The 25,276-nt window shown below is 40.4% G+C and overlaps 1 long non-coding RNA gene and 1 pseudogene across 1 annotated transcript; both read left to right on the top strand.

The window, feature by feature from the left end:
- The first annotated feature begins 6,561 nt into the window (after window positions 1-6,561).
- On the top strand, window positions 6,562-21,028 carry LOC142172894 (uncharacterized). The gene is made up of 3 exons (XR_012702022.1): window positions 6,562-6,912; window positions 7,014-7,094; window positions 20,631-21,028. It is a non-coding gene; the product is annotated as an uncharacterized LOC142172894 (long non-coding RNA).
- A 1,988-nt stretch (window positions 21,029-23,016) lies between these two features.
- LOC142172485 (uncharacterized) lies at window positions 23,017-24,740 on the top strand (annotated as a pseudogene).
- The last annotated feature ends 536 nt before the right edge of the window (window positions 24,741-25,276 follow it).

A 25,276-nucleotide genomic window follows, 5' to 3' on the forward strand; every position in this document is an offset into this window, starting at 1 on the left:
TTAACCAAGCACTAACATGGCATACTAGTTGAGGAAAATAAACAAGAACTCAAGTAGACATGCTGATTACACACTTGAACAAGAGAGGGCAAACTTAAGCATGTTGAATAAAGCAGTAAACAAGAAGGGCAATTAAATACATAAGCCATTAAATTGGTGTAGAAGGAGACATAGATTAACAGACATGGAACACATAGAGTTGAGTTTCAGAATTGAACTAGGAACATATCAGTTAAGGAAGTAAAGTGTAGAAAAGTAAAGCAAGTAGAGTTCCATAGTCTAGCCTTGGCTTTCAGTGGGCTAGACAAGCAGTTAGCACAAGTAGCAGAGAAAGAAGAGAGAGTTTGAGTGTGTGTGTGTGTGTGTGTTCTGAACTATGTTCGTGTGTTAAGACTGTAGAAGAGAGTCATTTATATAGTAGTTTGAAAACTGCTTCCAAAAAGGCAAGAATCAATTCTTCAGTAATTGTAGAACGCAGCATCAATCGGCCAAGTATCCCTTAATTAAGGGAGTAATTTACCAACGGTAGAAAGTAGGTAATAGATAAGGAAAGAATTCAAGTAACACAGGTATAGAATATGTAAGTTAGGGCTAGATACATAAGGGTCTAACTAAGGAAATAACAATAGAAATCAATTAATAATATAGGCAATCACATAATAAGGTAAGAAATAATTTTAAGGGATAGGAAAAATAGCCGGAAATATGTATAAGAGAATCAACACTGTAAATCAAGGATTTCAACAATCAAAAAATAGTACTAATATTAAGGGAAATAGTATAGACTTCCATGAATAAACCAATAAACGGAGTATAAACGGGAAGAACTAAATCGGAAACCTTAATAAGATATCACTAGGATGAAAATCATAGAAATACTCTAACTAATCATATCATATCCATGAGAATCGCACATACAGACAAATCGACTGAACGAACAGTAAAGACGAACTCAGAATCACAAACTAAAGCCAAACAAATTAGGGGTTTTCAGTATAATGAATCAGATAAAGGAAAAACTTAAATAAACCATTTAAATAAAAATCATATGATAATACAGAAAATCAAAGGAGAGCCGTTTTTTTGAAAAAAGGGTTAAGAAACCCTAGTCTTGAAGACGAAGGGTTACTTTAGAAAAAATCGGAAAAACCTTCGAGGAAAACAACAAAAGCTGATAATATACACAAATCTAAAAGAAATTGGAGGATCTTAAGAGTTAGGGTTTTAGAGAACCCAGAGAAGATGAGAAAACCTTAGAACATTACCGGTTTTAGCCGGAAAGGTCATGGATCTTACTCGAACAGCCATGGATGGCCGAAAAATGGCATGAAAAAGCATGGATAGGAGTTGAACTGCTCTAGGTTTCCGGAGTGGGGTGAAGCAGAGGCCAGGAGATGATGAGAGGCCATGGTTTCCGGCGAAGGAGGTGGTCGAAGAAGGTGGACAGGGTCCATCGGAGAGGATGGGAAAAGAGAAAGTTCTAGAGAGAACTAGAGATAGAGAGAGGGAGATGAGTGTCAGTTGAGTGAATGAGAGAATGAGGGTTCGGGCGGTAGTCTTAGGTTAATTATGGTAAGAGTGAATCTGGGTCGTTGATCAAAATTGATCAACGGTCAAGATTAACTCAGGTCTGGGCTGGGTGGACTTAGGGATTGGGTCGGGGGATTTTGACGGATTGTGCCTGGGGTTTGGGTTTGGGGCTGGTTATAATTTAAATAAGGGTGGCTAGTTGTTAAATACCCACTTAAAATTAGATAAAATAATTAATAAAAATAGCTAATAATTAGATAAAATTAAATTAAATCTAAATAGGTAAAATTAAAGTAATTAACTAATATTAAAATATAAAATGACTGATTACTGAATTAAAATAGCATAAAGTGTACAATTAAGCTATAATTGCAAAATCGTTGTAATTATAGCCAAACAATACCAAATTGGCTAATTTGTGAAATAATTAAATCCTAATAGGATTAAAAATATTATATTAGGCTAAGAAATACTTTGAAATTACTTGTAATGTAATTTATGAATAATTATTGGATATAAAATACTGAATAAATTAGAAAATAAATTGATAATAATATGGAAAATTATGGAAAAATATTGATTATTATAAAAAGTGATTTTAAAGGTATTTATGCAAATTTAAAATTATTTTGAAGAAAAATTGGGTATCAACATCCGGGAGGCGTCAGAGCCTCTTAGGTTCAGCCCCTTAGTAAATGCTTCAACTGCTTATTCATCTGGCACGGGCGGCAACAATATCATTTCTTTCTAAAACCTGGTCATGAACTCCCGCAGCAATTCGAACTCTCCTTACGCATTTTTGAATATGCCCGCCTTAGTGTAAGCAAGCTTCTTTCCGACCAGAATGAAATGGCAAAGAAGTATCTTCCTATAGATAGATCCTTGCTTATAAAAAGATTTATAATGAGAATCAGCTGAAGCTTATTCAGGATTCATCTTTCTTATCCTAGAGTCTTATCAAACTCTCTGCCACTATAGGTGTGATACATGTAGTAGTGATTGAAAGAGCTGATGCGGCATGATCGTGATTTTCGGGCTTGCACCTTCCTGTCCCCGGCATGGGCCTTGATGAAAGAGTCTGCAAGCATCTCAAAGAAATCTATTGAGTGTTCGGGTAAGAGTGAGTACCATATCAGGGCTCCTTCGCGAGGGTTTCTCTGAACTTCTTCAGTAGGACTGGCTCAATTTCGTGTGGAGCCAAATCATTTACCTTCATCATTGTTGTACAGGTGGTGATGTGCTCTTGAGGGTCCGAAGTCCCATCATATTTTGGTACATCTGGCATTTTGAACCGCTTTGGAATCAACTCTTGTACCAACCTTGGTTTTAATGACAACTTGAAGTATTTCTGTGAGTCTGGTCCCTCCAAAACTAGTCGTACATCCAGTATTTGGTCCATTCAGGAGTTTATTCCCCTCATAAACCGCATGAGCTCGGTTTTGAAGGGATCATTACTGTTGTTGTTACTAGATCTTTATCGATCCCCCCCCCGGCCCCGTCGAAGTCAACCTCACCCCTCAGGTGTTGTTATCAAACCTTTGTGTTGTTTGATTTACGGGAGCATCAGGAGGAACTAGGCCTCTTCCATTCGCGTTGTTGGAAGTACCCGACAACACTTGTCTCACCATTATGCAATGTGCTCATCCTCCGCATCATTAGGAGTCGGCTCCTGTACGTTCCAGGGATATCGCCCGACATGAACCAGTGTTGCTAAGTCCTCCTCATTGCAAGTGTCACTGATTGAGTCCTCGTATTGAGGTAGGTTCTCTTGTGCCTCAACGTTTGTGTGCAATATTGACATTGTTAACTGCCATTTCATACGATTTTTGCTAAAAACAAAAAAATCAAACAGATTAATAATAGATGCAAGGATCAACTTAATTACGCAACTGTCTAAGCCCCATAGTGGGTGCGCCAAACTATTTACCCATAAAATAGTACAGCTAAATTTATAGCATGATTTATAAACAAGCGAACTGATTCGATCCTAAAATGATAAATAAATCAAATAAAATGCAAGACTTAGCGTTGAAATCGAAATAAAATAACAGACAGCTTGATTCCGGGAGCAAGGCTTCCGAAGGCAATAATAAGAATACCGTTAGACAGAAAAAAAAGTATTATTTATCTTGGAATAATGTGTTGTCTAAGTTTGTCAGAAATTTCGTGTGTTATAATGATTGTTGAAGTCACTATTATAGCTATACCTAAGGAATAAGGTCCTGGGATCAAGCCCTCTTAAATAATAATAATGGGGGTCATTGATGAATATGTAACGGCAAGTAATGAATGCCAAAATTCTTTGTAACGGACGTGTATTCCATACTGAGGAATATTCTTCATCAAATGTCATTTGGTAGCAAATATTCGTTTGCCCCCGTTAACAATGTTCCCTTCGGGGTCTACCCGATGCCAACCGAAGTTGTTGTCCTCCGTCTGGATTTCCACTCGCTTTGACTTCCGTCTGTTCCTAATTCCACGTGTCACCCTATCATTCGAGTTTTTAGTGCGAACTAATTTTACCCAATATATTGACCTAGCAACCTATATATGTGTGTGTGTTCATTGGTTTTAAGTTCTGGATACTTTCAGGAGGATTAAAAAGAAAACAAGAAAAGAGTTCAAAATATCCTCATCTGGATATTTTATTTTTCGAATACTTGGCCGATTGGATTTTTCTGCGATGAAAATACCCATAGGAGCATATAAAAGATGCCTCGTCCTGTTGAGTTTTGGGTCAAATATGAAAGTTCTAGATAGTATGCAGCCAAAAAATAATTTTCTTTACTTTGGAGATGAGACCAATATGATATTCCCATTGTTTATTTAATATTTGTTGGTGAATTAGTTGTGAACTATTCAAGCTGATCTCATATAATAGGACCAAACAATCCTCAAACCTAGCCGACGTTCTTAAATGCTTAAACGGTCTCTATCTCTAACAATAACTTTTTACAATTGATTCCTCTATATATGTTTTATTAATTAGTAACAAGTTAATTAATTGAGTTGTTGCATTCTGTGTTGCTTATAATCAACTTGTGATTAGTTTATCTGTTTATGTGTCTGTTTGATTGATACTTATAAGAAACCAAAAACATCACATTCTATGACCGTTTTCAAATTTGATTATTTATTATAATTCATCGTAGTTTATTTGTTGAAGCATTATTAGTAAGTGTATCACTCATTGTTAAACGCTGTGAAAACTAAAATTTATTAGAAAATATGTTTTTGAGTTTAATTTTCTATATATTACTAGTGAAAAGAATTCACTATCAGACAACCTAAAGATAATTACAAATAATTATCTATAATAAGTAAAATTAATAATCCAAAATATATGAGGAAAAAATTTTATAGCATGCTTAAATACATTTACCATATTAATTAAATTTTATATTGTCACTATATACAACTTAAATACTGTTGCTTCCAAAGGCACATGCAAGTATACGTAGTTGTACAAGTAATAAAGTGATAAATCAAGTATCGAACCCATAAAGACTTGTGTTAACTGCCTAGCTACTAGTTTCACCAAAATTATTATTCAGTAGAGTCAATCAGAATTCAAAAGTGTGATTATACTAAGCAATGATTCTAACAAGTAACTAATGAATCGAGCAGCAAAATAATTGTTGTGTATTCAGTAGAGATAAATATTCTAGGGTTGTGATCGATTCACTAATCCTATTGTGTTCTAATTAACTCTCCCTTTCATACAATTCGCTCATGGTTGCTAATTAATCAAATAATTGCTCTCATAGTATTCTCCCGAATTACTACTCGCCTATTCAAAATAGATTAATGCATATATTCCTATGGAATCAATATATTAAGAATGCATTAATATTACGATATTGAATTGAGCATGTTGACTAGGTATATTCCTATCCTAACCACAAATTCTTTCTCCACTCAGAGTTAAGATCATGCCCTCTTCAACTCTTCTCTAATCTAGACGTAGCATTCCCAAGCATAGCATAGATAGTAAATAGAACCAAACTGGTGGCCAGACAATTAAACAATTAATAATAGAATTGAAGAAACAACCATATATTAGCAAATAATAATCAAGGTCAAGTCAATATCAAACAACAATATTCATGGCTAAATCACAACCCCAGAACTATGAGTTTTAGCCACTCATGATAAAATCAAAATAATTTCACAAATGTTGAATAATTGAGAATACTAAGAAAGATGAAGAAAAACTGAGAATCTTTGCTTCCGAGTGTTCCGCGCATGTATTTTTCTCACAAAGTGACATCTCCCCTCACAAAATAGGTTTAGGCTTGCTTTTAAAGGAGTTATGGGTATCTTGGGTCAAAATAAACTTATCCCGGTCGAGGTAGGAGAAATTCCCATCACCAACACCCAGGATAGTATGGGGCGCTAGACCTGGCACTGGGAAATTTTAAGGTCTGCCTTTTGCACCACAGGTAGAGCCCCACGCTAGCCTGGGCGCTACTTGTGGGATTTTTCCCATTTCGTTCCCTTTTTTGCTTCAACTCACGCACCTTCGTTCCACATTGCCTCCGGATGATTTCTATACATAAAAGTATCACGAATTAGCACAAATCATTATATTACACATCTGAAATTTACGAATTAGCACAAATCATTATATTACATATTCGAAATCTACGAAACATGAGTAAAATACGAGGCAATATGCATATAAATATACATATTTTAAGTCAAATATCAAATACCTTACTAAAAGATCATGTGACATCTTGATAAGTTTGTCCTTGAGCATTCTTTTATTTGATAAAAAGAAAACAAAAGAAAATACTCATTTAATTTCCCATGGATTAAAAGAGAGTAGAAAATATCAACCGGATTAAAAATCACTAAGATTCATAACACCAAGATTCCAATTGCAACCTACTAATCACTTATTGTCCTATTTTTTGTTTTATTTTATATGATATTATTTTTTATTAATTCTAAAAATTAATATAGTATATTTTTGTATAACTAAAATAATGCGATTATAAACTTTTTATTGAAATATCATATGTAAAACCACAAGCTTCGAATATTTTGCTTTACTACTTTATTATTGTAAAGATACCACCTTGGGAATGAGATTACCTTAGTTACCTAAAAAGAGAATGAATCAGTAGTCGACTTTTATTATTGTCGGCGTCTTTGTGTCCCCTTTTAATTTTAAATATATATTTAACGTTTAATTATTTGCCATATCATTTTTGTGCAATTCAATTAGCTTCTTCTGCACATTTATTTTTGTCAAAATCTCCAGATTTCAGTTCCTAACCTTAAAACAGTTGCTTGTTCAGCTTAATCAAATTGCAGAAATTAAACAACAGGGGAAAAGACGTTGAAGAACAACTAAGCCTAAACGAAGATTCCAAGGTATGACATGACCTCTTCTATATCTTCTGAGTGATGAAGATTTTGTACTAATTAATTCAAGAATGATTTTGCTTTTTTCCTCTTAACTCTTTCATGTTTAGGATGGTGAAGTTATAGAATCTTTGTTATCCCCTATACCAAGATCACCAATTAATAGCAGACCAAATAGCATGGTGGTTAAGGCAAGTTCAATTTCTCTCTATCTATATATGTTATTTTTATGATAATTGGGTTGCAGGTATGGTTGATGAAATTGAAATTAATTAGCAAAATGGATGGTGTTTTGATAAAATTGATGAGTATTGATGATTGATAATAATTGTCACACCTCCTTTTTCCGCACCCGAGAGGGTGCAAGGGAGTTTTTTTCCAATTAAAGGACAATCGAAATGGGATTGGTTTATTTATTTCAGAGTCGCCACTTGGGAGATTTAGGGTGTCCCAAGTCACCAATTTTAATCCCAAATCGAGGAAAAGAATGACTCCATATTACAGTCTGCGTACCAGAAATCCGGATAAGGAATTCTGTTAACCCGGGAGAAGGTGTTAGGCATTCCCGAGTTCCGTGGTTCTAGCACGGTCGCTCAACTGTTATATTCGGCTTGATTATCTGATTTTATACAAGTGTGAACTTATGTGCAAAATTTAACTTTTAACCGCTTTTATCATTTACTGTTATTTTTATCAAGAATTGCAACGTTATAAAAATGTATCTCGAACCACGTCACAATCAATGTACCCGTGGTCGTCGACACACTTTGACTCCGTTGAGATTTGGATTTGGGTCACATCAATATGCACCCGAGTTTAAGGAAATTAACTTATTAAAGGCGCGCCTAAAGCGACTAGCGTATTTATTTTGGGTAGGACCGTGGAATTTTGCTAAACGGTCCATCCTGAAATCTAAGCAATTTGAAAGCAAATATTTACTGAGGGCCCCGCAATTTTGTATTTTTATTTGGCGAGGCTCATCTCATTCTTATTTTTTTAAATGAATTTGCAACATCATGGACACGCATCTCGCACCACGTCACAATCAATGTACCCGTGATAAGAAACACATTTCGACTCCGTTGAGAATTGGATTTGGGTCACATAAATGTGCACCCGAGTTTAAGAAGGTGAGATTTATTAAGGCGCGTCCTAAAGAGTCTAACGTATTGTTATTTTAGGAAGAGGCCGTGAAGGTTCATTAAACGGCCAAATCCAAGGTCTAATCAATGGTTATGTATTTTATCCTCTTTGAGGAATCAGGTCAAACGTAGTTCCCACTGTTTTGTATTTCTTATGATTTTATCTTCTTTTTTTTCTTTTCCTTCTTTTCATTTTCTTTTCTTTTTTTTTCTTCTCTTTTTTTCATGTCTTTTCCATTAGTGATTCCAAAAGAGGGGTATGAAGGAATAACTTAAGGCTCAAAGGGGGAAGCAAGGGTTAAAAGTGTTTTGGATAGAAGAAAAAATTGCCTCCGTCATCTCATTATCCAATAAATGCCAAATACAAACAAATAAACCAAAAATTGCCATAATTAAAGAAATTACGCATAATATCTCTTGACCGCATCTGAATTGATAGCCATGTCGACACATCTACCTTCGACATCTGTCAAACACAAAGCACTGTTGGACAATACTCTGGTTACGACATAAGGCCCTTGCCAATTTGGGGCGAATTTGCCTTTTGCCTCGACCTGATGTGGGAGGATCTTCTTCAATACCTGCTGCCCTACTTCAAACTTCCTGGGGCGCACCTTCTTATTATATGTTCTTGCCATTCTCTTCTGGTACAGCTGACCATGGCACACTGCTGCCAATCTTTTCTCATCTATCAGGCTCAACTGTTCCAATCGAGCTTTGACCCACTCATCATCATTAATCCCGGCTTCAGCGACAATTCGGAGGGACGGAATTTCGACCTCCGCCGGTATTACGGCTTCAGTTCCGTACACCAACAAATAAGGAGTTGTACCTATGGAAGTTCGGACGATAGTGCGGTAACCCAACAAAGCAAAGGGTAATTTCTCGTGCCATTGTCTGGACCCTTCCACCATCTTTCGCAGTATCTTCTTGATATTCTTATTGGCTGCTTCGACTGCTCCATTCGCCTTGGGGCGATATGGGGTGGAATTGCGGTGTGTAATCTTGAATTGTTGGCATACCTCTCTCATCAGGCTGCTATTCAGATTCGCACCGTTATCCGTGATGATCACTTTTGGGATCCCAAATCTGCAGATGATATGGGAATGAACAAAGTCCACCACTGCCTTCTTGGTTACTGATTTGAAGGTTTTAGCCTCAACCCATTTGGTGAAGTAATCAATGGTCACTAGAATGAACCTATGACCGTTGGATGCTGCCGGTTCGATGGGCCCAATGACATCCATGCCCCATGCCACAAACGGCCAGGGCGCTGACATCGTATGTAACTCTGTTGGAGGAGAATGAATCAAATCTCCATGTATTTGGCATTGATGGCATTTCCTCACGAAAGTGATACAGTCGTGTTCCATGGTGAGCCAATAACACCCTGTTCGAAGGATCTTTCTTGCCAATACATATCCGCTCATGTGTGGCCCACAAACTCCAGCATGTACCTCTGCCATAACCGTCGTTGCTTGACTGGCATCTATGCATCTCAACAATCCCAAATCCGGGGTTCTTTTGTACAATATTCCTCCACTGAGGAAGAAACCATTCGACAAACGCCGAAGGGCTCTTTTTTGGTCTCCAGAGGCATGTTCTGGATATATCCCCATTCTGAGGTATTCCTTGATATCATGAAACCAGGGTTCGCCATCTACTTCTTCTTCTACGGCATTGCAGTAGGCGTGCTGATCACGGACCTGGATGTGCAGAGGGTCAACATACATTTTGTCAGGGTGGTGCAGCATTGATGCTAAGGTGGCCAAGGCATCCGCAACCTCATTGTGAACTCTCGGGATGTGTTTGAATTTCACCGATCGAAATTGCTTGCTCAGATCATGCAAGCATTGTCGGTATGGTATGAGTTTTAGATCTCGTGTTTCCCATTCTCCCTGAATTTGATGTACCAAGAGGTCCGAGTCTCCCAAGACCAAGACGTCTTGGACATCCATGTCGGCAGCCAAGCGCAGTCCCAGAATGCAAGCCTCATACTCGGCCATATTGTTGGTGCAATAGAAGCGTAGTTGAGCCGTAACAGGATAATGCCGTCCTGTTTCAGAAATGAGTACTGCTTCTATTCCAACCCCTTTCGCGTTTGCAGCTCCATCGAAGAAAAGCTTCCAACCCGGTTCCTCAGGCAATTCCAACTCATTTGTATGCATTACCTCTTCGTCAGGAAAATATGTTCTTAAGGGCTCGTATTTTTCATCAACGGGATTCTCTGACAAATGGTCTGCCAGCGCCTGGGCTTTCATGGCCGTCCTCGTTACATAGACGATATCAAACTCTGTGAGCAGAATTTGCCATTTTGCCAACCTTCCCGTGGGCATAGGTTTCTGAAAGATATACTTCAATGGGTCCAAGCGGGATATGAGATAAGTAGTATACGAAGACAGGTAGTGTTTCAACTTCTGAGCTACCCAAGTTAGGGCGCAACATGTTTTCTCGAGTTGAGTGTACTTGACCTCATGTACTGTGAATTTCTTGCTAAGATAGTAGATGGCTTGCTCCTTCCTTCCTGTGTCATCATGTTGCCCCAATACACAACCAAATGAATTTTCCAAGACCGTCAGGTAAAGAATTAGGGGCTTCCCCTGGCTTAGGCGGGACCAATACGGGTGGATTAGACAGATACCCTTTGATTTGGTCGAAGGCCTCCTGACACTCTGCCGTCCAACCTACCGCAGCATCCTTTCTCAGCAGCCGAAATATGGGCTCACAAGTTGCTGTGAGTTGAGCGATGAACCTGCTGATGTAATTGAGTCTACCCAGCAAACTCATTACCTCTGTTTTGTTCCTTGGCGGTGGAAAATCTCGGATGGATTCAATTTTGGATGGGTCTAACTCAATCCCCCGTCGACTGACGATGAATCCTAGCAACTTTCCTGATGGAACCCCGAATGCGCATTTGGCCGGGTTAAGCTTGATATCATACCTTCGGAGTCTTTGGAAAAATCTCCTTAGGTCTGCCACATGGTCCTCCCGATGCCAAGATTTGATGATCACATCATCGACGTACACCTCGATTTCTTTGTGTATCATGTCATGAAACACGGCAGTCATTGCTCGCATGTACGTTGCCCCGGCGTTCTTTAACCCGAACGGCATTACCCGATAGCAGTAGGTTCCCCATGGCGTAATAAATGTTGTCTTCTCAGCATCCTCCTCGTCCATTAGGATCTGATGATAACCCGCATAGCAATCCACAAAGGATCCGATCTCGCGCCCAGCGCAATTATCGATCAGGATATGAATGTTGGGTAACGGAAAATTGTCCTTGGGACTTGCTTTGTTGAGGTTGCGGTAGTCGACGCACACCCTGATTTTTCCATCCTTCTTTGGGACTGGTACCACATTGGCCAACCACTCGGGATATCGAGTGACCCGAATGACCTTCGCTTGCAACTGCTTAATCACTTCTTCTTTGATCTTTACACTCATTTTTGTTTTAAATTTCCTTAGTTTTTGCTTGACCGGAGGGTATGCCGGGTCAGTGGGCAATTTGTGAACCACTAAATTGGTGCTTAATCTAGGCATATCGTCATATGACCATGCAAAAACATCTTTGAATTCCATGAGGGTTTTGATCAATTCTTCTCTGACATTCGGCTCAATGTGGATGCTAATTTTGGTCTCTTGGATGTTATCAGCGTCTCCTAGATTCACAGCCTCAGTGTCATTTAGGTTGGGCTTGGGTTTCTCTTCAAATTGGCACAGTTCTCGGTTTATCTCTTCAAAGGCTCCCCCTTCGTCACATTCAGATTCATCGTCACAAACGACCTCTTGCATCATTGAGTCGGATTCAGATTGATTTATTAGACTAGGTCGAATATCCGTTATGCATGCCATGTCATTAGAACCAGTAAAAAGAGAACTGTTCAGAAAGAAGAAGAACAAAACAAAATTAAAAATGGGACAAAAGAAAAGAACTTTATTAAACTTGCAGGATAAAAGGGTTCACACTTTTACAAAAACGAAAGTAAAATTTGGATTACACCCTTGAATAATCCGGACAAAACAAAACACACAAAACATAAATCAAAGCCTACTACCAAGACTCCCCTCGGACAGGAAGAGGAGTAACTGTCCAATTGTTGGTCTTGGCCTCAGGCCCCACAAACTGTATCTCTGCTCTGCTGGAACCTTCTCCAGCTTCCACCATACTGACATCCGCGAATAGCTTCTCAAAACTCTGATTCAGGTCTTCATTTATACCGATCAAAGGTCCTAGAATCTTTGGGACCGGTGACCCCTTGGCACTTGCTTTGACAAAAGACCTGGAGAGGCGTGGCACTGGTTTAGGCAGAACCCAGACCCTCTTCTTCATTTTTCGCGCTTGCTTCCTATCTGCTGCGGTTGGTTTGAACCCCAATCCGAAAGTTTCCAGATTTTTAGGAAGGGAGACAGGTTGGACAATCCCTTGAAGCTCGACTCCCAGGCCTTTTCCCGGCACAAATCCATTACCCAGCATTTCTGAGACCATCATGACTGTTGCGGCAGCTACCCTAGGGTGCGGGATGATTTCTCCTTCAGAAATTTTGTTGGCCGACCCTGTATCAAAAATCTGGTAGACCCAAGGACCTTTGTCATCAGCAGTCTCTATGAAAGGTACAATGGCTCCGCCCGTGATGCACGTTGTATCCTCGCCGTGTAACACGACCTCTTGTCTTTCCCACTCGAACTTCACCATCTGATGTAGGGTGGAGGGCACTGCTTTTGCTGCATGAATCCATGGTCGTCCTAACAGCATGTTGTAAGATACTGTGGCGTCTAACACTTGGAATTCCATGGTAAACAGGACTGGACCAATGGTCAGTTCAAGTACAACATCCCCTACAGTGGCTGTCCCATTTCCGTCAAACCCTCGGACACAGATACTGTTCTTGTGGATCTTTTCGTGGTCGATCTTTAACTGGTTCAAGGTAGATAGTGGGCAAATATTGGCGCTTGAGCCGTTATCCACCAATACTCGAGTTACCACCGAGTCTTCACATTTGACAGCTAGGTATAGAGCTTTATTATGCTCCGTACCTTCCACTGGTAGGTCATCATCTGAGAATGTTACCCTGTTCACCTCAAAAATCTTGCTGGCAATGGTTTCCAGGTGGTTTACAGAAATCTCACTGGGTACATGAGCTTCGTTCAATATCTTCAACAGGGCCCGACGATGCTCCTCAGAATGGATCAGTAACGACAATAGTGAGATCTGGGCCGGTGTTTTCCTCAGCTGTTCGACCACAGAATAGTCTTGTACTTTCATCTTCCTCAGGAACTCTTCAGCCTCTTCTTCGGACACAGGTTTCTTGGTTGCAACTGGGTTGGCTCTTCTTAGCTCCGCCGGAGCAAAACATCGACCTGATCGAGTCAACCCTTGCGCTTCACAACTGACTTCTTCCACCTGTTTTCCCTTGTACATCACCACCGCCTTTTCATATTTCCAAGGCACAGCCCTGCCGTCAATCATCGGCAGTAGGACCACAGGTTTTATGGTCACCAGTTCTCTACATACCCCTTTTAACATGACTGTCGGTGTGGGCGGGATCCCTGATACTACCAACTTGCTTGGCTCGGGTTTGCTTGTTATGGCGGACGGGCTCTTTCCCAATATCACTACCGGCTTGACGCCTTCTCCCTGTGACTGTACACTCGTTCCTCCACTGGTTAAGACTTCTTTCGGGGCGTCTTGGATCATCATCACTGTTTGTGAGGGTTTTCTCAATTCTCCTCCCTCACACACCAACTCAATCATGTGAGTTTCGTGGTGCACTGGCAGTGGGTTTTGGTTGATGTTAGGAGCCTCCGGTGTCTGGACCTCGATCGTATTGGTGTCAATAAGATCCTGTATGGCATGCCTTAATTTCCAGCACTTCTCGGTATCATGCCCGAGCATCCCTGAACAGTATTCACAACTGATTGATCGATCCAAATTCTGAGGTGGGGGATTTGGTTCTCGAGTCTGGACAGGACTAACCAAACCCAATTGCCTCAGCTTGTGGAACAAAGCGGTGTACGTTTCTCCCAGCTCCGTGAAAGTTCTCTGCTTCCGCAACCTGTTATTCCTAGCATCTGGATTTCCCCGAAAGCCTGCCCCTGAAAGGGTTTCTATACGCCCTTGGTGGAGGGTAGGTGTTTTGTGGTGGTGCATATATGTTCTGGGGAGCCGGTGCGCGCCATTGTGGGCGAACCGGAGGCTGAGTGTATGCCTGGGCTTGGTGTACGGAACAATGTGGTTCTCGAGGTGGATAGAAATTTTGTGGTGGGTTGTATGGGTAGTTTGACCTGTGAGGTCTGGGTTGGTTGTAGTGCGGCCTGCCAACCCTGGACCAACTGCCTGCCTCGATCGTGGCAACCTCTTCCTTCTTTCTTCTCAGCGCACCTCCCGTGCCGCTTTGAATAGCCTGGGTTGTGGCTTTGAGTGCCGAATAGTTCAAGATTTTGTCAGATCTCAGACCCTCTTCTATCATGACCCTTATCTTGACCACCTCGTTGAAAGATTTTCCAACCGTTGTCACCAAGTGACCAAAGTAGGTTGGATCCAATGTCTGCAAAAAATAGTCCACCATCTCTCCCTCTCTCATGGGAGGAGGATCGACTCTAGCTGCTTGTTCTCTCCAGCGGAACCCGAACTCGCGAAAACTTTCCCCGGGTTTCTTCCCAGTCCTCAATAATGTGAGACGGTCAGGAACTATCTCGAGATTGTACTGGAAATGACCTGCAAAAGCCTGCGCCAAATCATCCCACGTGTACCACCTGCTGGAATCCTGCCTAGTATACCATTCTAGTGCAGATCCGCTCAGACTTTGGCCGAAATAAGCTATCAGCAGCTCATCCTTGCCGCCTGCCCCTCTCATTTTGCTACAGAATCCTCGTAAATGTGCCATGGGATCACCGTGCCCTTCATATAAATCAAACTTAGGCATCTTGAACCCAGCCGGGAGTTGGACGTCTGGGAAAGGGCACAGATCTTTGTATGCTACGCTGACTTGATTGCCCAATCCGTGCAAGTTCCTGAAGGACTGCTCCAGGCTTTTGAACTTTCTCAATACTTCATCCTGTTCAGGGGCCTTAACCGGCTTCTCAATCTCTGCCGGCACTTCCAAATATGGATTGTAAGCCTGTGGTTCGGGGGCATGAAACGTAGGCTCGGGGGGGTAGTATTGTGTATCGTAAGCCTGAAACAATGGCTCACTGGTCGTTCTTTACAAAGGGGCTGATGTTGGTCCCACAAAAATGGGAATATTGGGTGTTGGGAGAGGCTGATGGGGTGGTGGAGCTTGGGAATCATGAGGGCTTCTTTGTTGATGATAAAGGGGATTTGGGCGGCTCGTGGAAGGGCCAGAGTGAGGGTATTCCGGCATGTGTCCCAGTGTTTCAGGGCTCTTTTGTGTTTTGGCTAGGGCTAGCTGCATTGCATTCATCTCTAGTCCCATCCTTTCAATCTTTTCCATCGCTTCTTTTAGCAACTGGCTCATTGGCCTTTCCTCCTCATTACTATTCTCTGAAGTAGTCATGCTTGTTGCTACCGGTCTTTTGGATCTGGTTTGGTATGAGTGTGTTGCCAGAGTTCTTTAACAACTAACTTGTTTGGTTCAGACAACAACAAACTTTGTTAGCGTTAGAGTTTAACAGATTTGACCATAACACATAGAGGATGCAATGCACCTATGCAGTTAACCATTCCTACATGCTTTGCTTCAAACAACATGCGTCATCCCGGTTTGCTCATTCGTCCCTTTTTAAAGTATTTTGGGAAACCCTGTGTTTTATTTTATTATGTACTTTCTTTTCTTTCTTTATTAAAAGCGGTCGAATCTTATGGGGATTGCCTACGTATCACGTCCCCGCGTGAATCAGACCAGGCGTAGTTCTGCCATGAGGCTAACATTTATAAAAAGAAGATGAACAAACATTACATTTGAAAACTTTGTAAAAACAATGTCTTGAAATACACACATTCAAATTGAAATAAAAAGATACAATTCTTAACATCTCAAAACGTGCCCCACTTTCCACTTGTGTTGTAAATTATTAGACCATTTGCTCAAGGCGGGGCTTGACCCAGATGACCTCCCAATGTTCGATACATCCTTTCCAACTCCACTGCTAGATGACGGGCAAAGGTGGGTGCATGCTCTGTAAACCTTCCATAATCCATTCCTTGGCAGTTTACATAACTTTGAGAGGTGTAGACCGCCAGGTCGTGGATCTGTGCCCTGAAATCTTGGAGATGTTGGCCTTGATTCTGCAATTGCTGCTGGCGAGTGGTGGCTATATCTCGGATACGGCCTTCACGATCTAGGGCTGACTCTAATAGAACTCGGAGTCTGGCCTGCTCTAATCTCATCTGCGCTCTTTCTCTATCAGTGTCCGCTTGTTGATGCTCTCTGTATCTTCTTGCCTCTTCTAGTTGTGCACGAAGTTGGTCTTCTGATCGTATCCAATGGTCTTTTTCCTTCTTGAATTGTGCCCTGTCTTTCTCGGATTGCCTATCTTGGCGTTCCTTATCAGATCTGGCTTCTTCGTTTAATTGTTGGATCCTTTCTTTTGCTTTGCTCAACACCCTTTCTTTTGCAGCAAGAATGGAATCATAATCTTGCATTCTTTCAAAAAGATTGGCGATGGTTTTTTGATCCTTCCAATTCCTCATTGGCGTTTCAGAAGCCTTTTTCATTTTCAGAAATCGAGCATGAAGACTTTCATTCTCACAGGCTAGACTCTTCTTCTCGCCTTCAGCTTCTTGTGCTTGCAAATCCTTCTCCGGACTGAGGTTCCTTAGATTTTCCTTTAGGGCATGGATAGTTGCTTTGTACCCCTTCTCTTTTTCTCCCCAGATCAACCGCTCTTGGATTTTATCATTAATGTTTTGAATATGGGGTCTTTTAGTTGGCCTTCTCAGCTCAGGTTCTGGTACATCATCCACGCGAGACCGTTTCTCGAACCACCTTGCATATCCAGGATTTATCTCACCCTTTGTAGTGTCTGGGACTTGAGTATCGCTTTTTAAGTATCGACATCCATTCCACATCTGCTGAAGTAACGCCTCAGGAATAGTGGCCTCTGGGTGTAATTCGATTTCTTGCGTACTCAAATCTTCATCATCAGGAACTACTTGATATCTTCCTAGTTGTCTTAGGACTCTCAATGGCGCGTATGGCTGGATGCTTCTCAATCCCAATAGTAGAAGATAACTATTTGAGTTTGACATATGTATCACTTCCCTCATCGGTAGCCATCCCAGAGTCCATTCAATTTGATTTGCCGTTAGAGCCCTTAGCCGAGATACCCATGCTTCTATCCCTTCTGGAACCTGATAATTTTTCACTCTTTCCTCATAACCCTCGATGTAATTATCGTTGTTTGGCCCATACTGTATGATCTTGGGCTGTTGTTGGAGATGTTCAATCAGCCACATTTGCAACAAATTTTTGCATCCTTCGAAGACTTTCGCTCTTGCTCTACATAAAGTCAAAGCCCGATAAATGTCTGAGAGAATGATGGGGACAAGGGTGTGGTTTTCCTTGGAGGTGAGGATTTGCACAACTTTTGCGGTGTGAATATCGATTGTTCGTTCTTTGTTCGGGAAGACCATGACTCCTAGAAAAGCCACCATGAAGGCGAAGCGACGGTGAACCTACCATGCGTCTTTGTCTTGTTTGTTAGTAAGGCCTTTCTCATGAATTTCGAACCCATCTGACTTTCCGAACCTTGAATACAAAAAGTTGAAAGAACAACATCCGTTGACGACATTGCTTTTCCTGATTTGACTGCTGATGTTCAGAAGACCGAAGAATCGATGTACCGAGGGAGCCTTCGTGAATATCAAGCTTTGATTCCTTAAACTTCCATCAAAACCAACATATCCAGCTACCTCCTCTAATGTAGGAGTGAGCTCGAAGTCAGAGAAACGAAAGACATTGTGAACAGGGTCCCAAAAAGTTACTAATGCCGCAATCAGATCCTCACGGGGTTTAACTTTCATAATGTCCGGGAGATTTCCCAAATGCTTGATGACCCACTTTTGACCATCTTCGCCTAATTCACACCACCACATTTGAAGCTGGAATAGAAACTCTTCTGTATTTGCGGAGGAGGGGTTTTGTGTGTGCTTATTTTGTATCTGAAATTTAATTTAATAAAGTCAAGACTCATTTTGAAAACATACTCTAATCATTTTCAGTCAAAACTATTTTCAAGATTTAAAACTATTTTTGGGAATTTTTCAAACTATTTTCAAGATTAAATACCTTGCAAGATTAAATACCTTTATTTCAAGATTTTGAAAACTATATTTTATTTTTTATTATATGAAAAAAAACCCATTTTATTCCTCAGCTCTTACCATGATTTCATTTAAGCCGGTCAGCAAGCATGTTCGAGGCAAATGAATGCACATATAGCAAGTAGGATGCATCAGGATGGTCTTTTTATTTCGGGTTCACCTGTCTTAGACAGACCCAACCCCTGTGTTGAGTCCCCTAAGTCAAATGCACGTGATGCAAAATAAACGTTCCTACTAGGGATCCGGTACATGGCTGAGTTATTCTAAGTGTAAAACCTGAGGTTGATTGTTCTAAACCTGGCTTACCCAAACGGACAGTTTGAGCCGAAGCGGGGGCAACGTACCGGGAGCACGAAAGTCTGCCCGGCCTAGTTACTTGTCCCAACTCCGTCTTATTTGGTATGACTTTAACAGAAAGGTGGGTCACGCGCACGTGTACACCATAAATTCAGAAGACTCAGAAAGAAGGGGGTTTCGTAACAGTTGTATATATTCATAATTCAAATAATATTAAAGCGGTAAAATCATCATTTAGCACATTAGGCATATATCGTGTAAAAATCAGATAATAAATAAAGCCAACTATAACAATTATTCTAAGCTTGAATTCTTAACCCTGAACCAGTGGTTCTGGGTGTAAATCGATATCCCCAGCAGAGTCGCCAGAGCTGTCACACCTCCTTTTTCCGCACCCGAGAGGGTGCAAGGGAGTTTTTTTCCAATTAAAGGACAATCGAAACGGGATTGGTTTATTTATTTCAGAGTCGCCACTTGGGAGATTTAGGGTGTCCCAAGTCACCAATTTTAATCCCAAATCGAGGAAAAGAATGACTCCATATTACAGTCTGCGTACCAGAAATCCGGATAAGGAATTCTGTTAACCCTGGAGAAGGTGTTAGGCATTTCCGAGTTCTGTGGTTCTAGCACGGTCGCTCAACTGTTATATTCGGCTTGATTATCTGATTTTATACAAGTGTGAACTTATGTGCAAAATTTAACTTTTAACCGCTTTTATCATTTACTGTTATTTTTATCAAGAATTGCAACGTTATAAAAATGTATCTCGAACCACGTCACAATCAATGTACCCGTGGTCGTCGACACACTTTGACTCCGTTGAGATTTGGATTTGGGTCACATCAATATGCACCCGAGTTTAAGGAAATTAACTTATTAAAGGCGCAACTAAAGCGACTAGCGTATTTATTTTGGGTAGGACCGTGGAATTTTGCTAAACGGTCCATCCTGAAATCTAAGCAATTTGAAAGCAAATATTTACTGAGGGCCCCGCAATTTTGTATTTTTATTTGGCGAGGCTCATCTCATTCTTATTTTTTTAAATGAATTTGCAACATCATGGACACGCATCTCGCACCACGTCACAATCAATGTACCCGTGATAAGAAACACATTTCGACTCCGTTGAGAATTGGATTTGGGTCACATAAATGTGCACCCGAGTTTAAGAAGGTGAGATTTATTAAGGCGCGTCCTAAAGAGTCTAACGTATTGTTATTTTAGGAAGAGGCCGTGAAGGTTCATTAAACGGCCAAATCCAAGGTCTAATCAATGGTTATGTATTTTATTGAGGGCCCCGGCGGTTTGTGATTTATTTGACGAGACTCGTCTCATTTTCATTTTAAAAGATAAACCTATAGCAACTACGTTTCTTGTCACGTTGTCTCTACTAACTGAAAACAGTAGATAGTCCTAATTAATTACATGCTTGCAAGTTATCTATAACAGAATTCCGAGTGCTTGCGCCAAATCAGAAGCACGGCCACGTACACAGTCAGCCGAGCAAAAATTAAAGGCCCAAATCCAGCCCGTGCGTGATGGGCCAGACCTGGGCCATTGTTTGTCCGGTGCAGGCCTGCTTGGTCTATTTTGACCTGGGCTCAACCTTTGTGGGGTTGAGATTGCAAGCCCTGTGTTCTTTGTCTTAAAACATGGTTTAACAGTTATGTATGGCAATTTATCGGAAAGGAAAGAACTTAACTGGTAGTGTACGATTTTCATGCTTGGCATACATTACAGACTTATACTACACCATTGAACTAAATCTGAGATACAACCTACTGCCTTGGGCATACTCTTATCACCAACCTATATACAAAGTCTAACATTCAACTACCATACATTGACATTTATTAGGCATGAAGACTATCTCCAGCATCCAAAACAAAAATAGAAACCATTATACATTACATGAATATTTAATGTAACAATCTATGTATAAAAAACATTCTTCAGGTCTTTTCATTTGTGTTCATGCTCAATTTTTCAATTACATTTGACAGTGCATTGGTTGTGTACCTGGTATAGAGGACAAAGAAGAAAGGAATGATCAGCTGGGCAGTATGCAATAAACACAGCAACAGCAGATGCACAGCAACCACACAGCAACAAACCAACAACCACAAGTGTTTTCCACAGTTCACAGACAACCAGCAACAATTTCCAGAACAAAGAAAAACCAACAGATGGTCGAGCACCAAACAAGTGATCCCAGAAAAGAGTAATGAGATGCAGCCAAGAAAACCCAGAATGTTCAATGCAGTAACAGCAGAAAATCAATAACCACAAAAGCTGAGCCAACAGCCAACAACAATCAGCAAAGACAGCTTGAACAACTTGAACTCTTACACAGTTTCAAATGATACTCATTCACAGTATTCTGAAATCTCTTTCTATTTTTTTTCTGAAGACTCAAAAGTCCAGCCCCCTTTAAGTTATGAAATGGCCTATTTATAAGCCAAACGACCTAGTGCAGCTAAGCTGCCTAGATCCCCCTACTTGCAGACTGCCCATACCCTTTAAACCCATGCTTAAGCATCTTTTGATGCCAGCCCTTTTTGTTCCCCACGCCTGGCTTTTCTTTAATCAAGAGTTATGGGTTCATTTAAGTATTCATTTTAAACCCCATACTCTTGTGTCTTGTTCCCCATTGGTATTAGTTTAATCCCAAATTATTACCCTACTTGTCAGCTCATTTAAACTAATCATTTTTGTTCTTTTCAAACCCCAGACTACCCCTGTTAGCCCTTGATTATTACTGTCCTGCATCACTGCAGCCTCAGGACATTTTGAACTTCTGAAAGTTCAAATTCAGAACTGCCCTAGCCTGGTTCTTTTAATTGTTTACAATGCAGTTACAAACTAGCATTCATAGATAATGTCCAACATTCAAATCACAATACAGGTCCATTCAGTCAAGTGAGGTTGTACGTATTAGAATATTTGAACATTCAGTCGTAGGAAGTTAATCGACGACATTTATCAAATCGACTATACTAATTATAACAGGTAACAATCAGTCGCTCATATAAACAATACGTACATGGACCCAAAGGGCTTCGGACAACTTTGGTCAATCAACTGGGAACCTATATAAGTTATTTATGCGACGACTATCCTAATCGGACATGTTTATCATAGGATACGTTCAAATCACTCACAGAAACAATCGACCAAATAAAGGTCTTTGACAGAGATGGAAGAAGTCCGAATGAAAAATAACAAAAATAACAAACAAACACAATGAAACATACTGACAACTTAAATAGCGGTTGAATAAAACAAAAGGAAAAGAAAACTTACCGAGAAATGTCCAAACAAAAATTGATCCAAATCTGACTCAACTCTGACCCTTTGAGGCCGAACAAACTTTAATCGGGGTGTTCTCACATGAGAACACCTTGATTAAGGTCTATTAGACCTCAAACCCCCGTTAAGGCTAGCCGGATTCCCCAGGTTCATGTGTTCTAAGGTCTGAATTTTCAGATCTGGTTTTTTTAGAAGTTGTGGGTAGATTCGGACCAAACCAAGCTTGGTTTGGTCACGAGGAGGGTCAGGGGAGTGTCTGGTATGAAGATGGTGAGGTTTGGTATAGATCGAGTTTTGTCTTGAATCTTCAAATCTAGAATCGAGACGATAGGAGGTGATTCGAGGTACATGTCTAGTGGATTCATGCTCAGGGTGGTTGGATGTATCGGTGGTGTGAAGGGGGTGGTCACCGGCGTTCATGCCGCCGGGTTCTAGTGAAAGGGATATCAGGGCGGCGTTAGGGTTTGGGGGGTTTCAAGGCTTGGGGAAGGAGACGAGTGAAGGGTGGGGTTCGGATAAGGGGCGTGGGGTGTGAGGGAAAGCTTATATACGGAGTAGGGGATTGGATCTGAGCCGTTAGATCAGATGATCTCAACGGCTTGGATCTGATGGTGAGAAGGGAGACGAGGTCGTTTGATATTAAAATGGGGTCGTTTGGTTTAAGTGAGGGGATGGGCTGAACCGGTAGCTGGGTCGGGTTTGGAAACGGGTTGCTAAAGGGAGGTCCTGGGCCGTTGGATTGGCCTGGACGGATGTCTCAGATCAAACGCCTTTATACGGCGTCGTTTGGGGGTTTGTCTGAGGCCTGGTTTGGACTGGATCAGATTGAATTGGTTTGGGGCCTATTTTTGGTTTCCTTTCTTGGCCCAAACAGTTTTTCTTCATTCTTTTCTTTTTTTTTCTAATTTTAAAACTAAAAATAAAAAATGAAATTCAAACAAACATTAATTTAACACTTAACACAAATATCGCACACATATCAAAATATTTAAATAGTTTATATCACACCCTAGAATATTTTTGTGAATTTTCTTTTAATGGCCGAACCATGATATACACATTTTGGTATTTTGTTCGATAATGTTAAAAATAGCAAAATGGACAGAACCACACATGACTAACAGCATACGTTACGGAAAATCGAAAATTGTACAGCGAGGTCCTTTGTCACTATTTTTGTTTTTCTTTTGGAGTGACTGTCCGTGAAGCAAAAATCGCGTGCTTACAATAATGTCTAGGTTTTGGTAAAGCAATAATATGAAGTTAAAAATTTAAATAATTATGAAGGAGAAAAAGTGAGGGAGGTCATCATTTTTCCCCCTTTTGGTGGAAAAAATATTTTCTGACAACAAAACATCATAATAATAACTTTTTTTTGAAAAATATATTCTGTCATGAGTTATTTCATGTTATGAGCTTAAAAGAGTATATTTTGATTAATATTTGTTGACAAAAGAACAGAAAGCAAATACTGTAATACCAGCCCATTTGGTGGCAGAAGCTATATCAACACTACATGGCCTTGATTTAAGATGGTCAAGGCCAATAACACCAAGTGAAATGCGATATGTTCAACAGTATGGTTTAGCCAAGTACCCTGAATATTGCAATGGACTTGTGTAAGAAGGAGACAAAATTGATCTTTATACGCTTTGTCTGACCGATGAATCATCCGCTAGTGAGAAGGGAAAATCCCCAAGGAGAGAGTCGTCGCCGCTTTCTTTTGGCAGTAATAATTCAGAGTTGGGAAAAATCCTATTGGAACCATCAAGATTGCTTGATATTCTCACCAAGAAAACTTCTTACTAAGGGAATTTCATTTCAATTCCAGAAATTCAAGTCCGAAATCGAGCTTTGCAACAATGTGGACTAAGTGACGAGGAGTACTTAGCTGTTTTTACAGTTACACTAAAAGAAGCAATGATGATGATTGGAGAATGTTAATCTTTCTTCAGGGAAAATTACTACATGACAATACTTGGTGAAGATTATGATTGTATAAGGGAATTTGTTAGTTTTAAAGATTCAAAAGTGATTGCAGCACCAGAAACATGGCTAGATTTGAGGATTAAAGGATCACAACTCAGCCAATATTTTAGGAGGAAATGTAAGCATAGTCCAAAAGGGCCTTTTGCATATCCTGCTTACGTCGAAGAAACAAGTTACTCGATGCATTGGATATCAGAAGCTCATAAAAATTCATGGCATGTTCTGTTAGATGCTTCTAGTTTGGATGTAGGAAAAGAAAGGAGGTTGGCTTTAGCATTAGACCGGATTTCGTGTTGTGTACAGTTGATAATACACATGCTCAGCCCTCGAGAATCGCATGCCTTCTTGTACGGAAACAATCCTTTGAAATAGCAGCTTCTTCAGCTAATTAACTGAAGAAATTAAGTTGAAGCTGACAGAGAGACAATGTATAATTCTCTCTGTATACTTCTCTTCTAAAGAGATAAACAGTTTCTATGTACTGACCGTTTTTATTTGTTTTGACCTTTTGCTGCTTTGAATTTGATTATGCATATCCTGAGATTTTACATGTGATAGTGTTAATTTTGTGTGTTGGTAGTTTAGTTCATATAGGGAAATATTGGTTATTGTATTGGTCAAAATCTGACAGTTGTCGTCAAGCCGACCAACGTCCAGTCCAGGAGGCAAGGGAAACACGACATGGCCTATTCCGCATCAAGCATTCTCGATACATGTCGAGCCAGAAGAAATGATGTTTAGAGGAAGGCCAAGACTGATATAATATAAGAGTGTCGGATCAAGTAGATAGCAAAGGTCCCATGACTATATATAGTAAGGGAAAACTTTCGGTTAAGGGGGATCTGGGGGGCCTCTCCTTCTCTCCTTACTTCCCTCTTCTACAATCATCCTAAAAACAAAAGGAACAATTTAGCAATCTCCAAAGAAGGATATGTAAAACAACCTCCCCCATTCTCCCCCTATTGATTAATGGGAGACACAACGAAAGTTTCAATAAGATTGGTCACCTCTGTTTCATCTTATGTATTATTTATTCAGTTAGCTCATTGATCTGGAATTTATTATGTCTAACTAAAATTTATCCCTTCACTTTTATTGATTGATTTGTTCAAAAAGATTTTAAATCTTTTTAGTCAAACAATTTGGCACCGTCTGTTGGGATTTCTTAGTGAAATTTCCTAGCCTCTTCCAGATCAAAGACAAGAAACACGATTACCCACCGAAAAAGTGCTAAGGTAAAACCCAACCCACACAGGACAAAGGCGCAGCACAGAAGGAGAAGGAGAGCCGAGTAGAGTCACCGAATTTAGAAATACTCGCCCCATCAACCATTGAAATGCCAAACAAAATG

This window comes from Nicotiana tabacum, chromosome 18 (genome assembly GCF_000715075.1).
Source record: "Nicotiana tabacum cultivar K326 chromosome 18, ASM71507v2, whole genome shotgun sequence".
NCBI classification, from domain to species: domain Eukaryota; kingdom Viridiplantae; phylum Streptophyta; class Magnoliopsida; order Solanales; family Solanaceae; genus Nicotiana; species Nicotiana tabacum.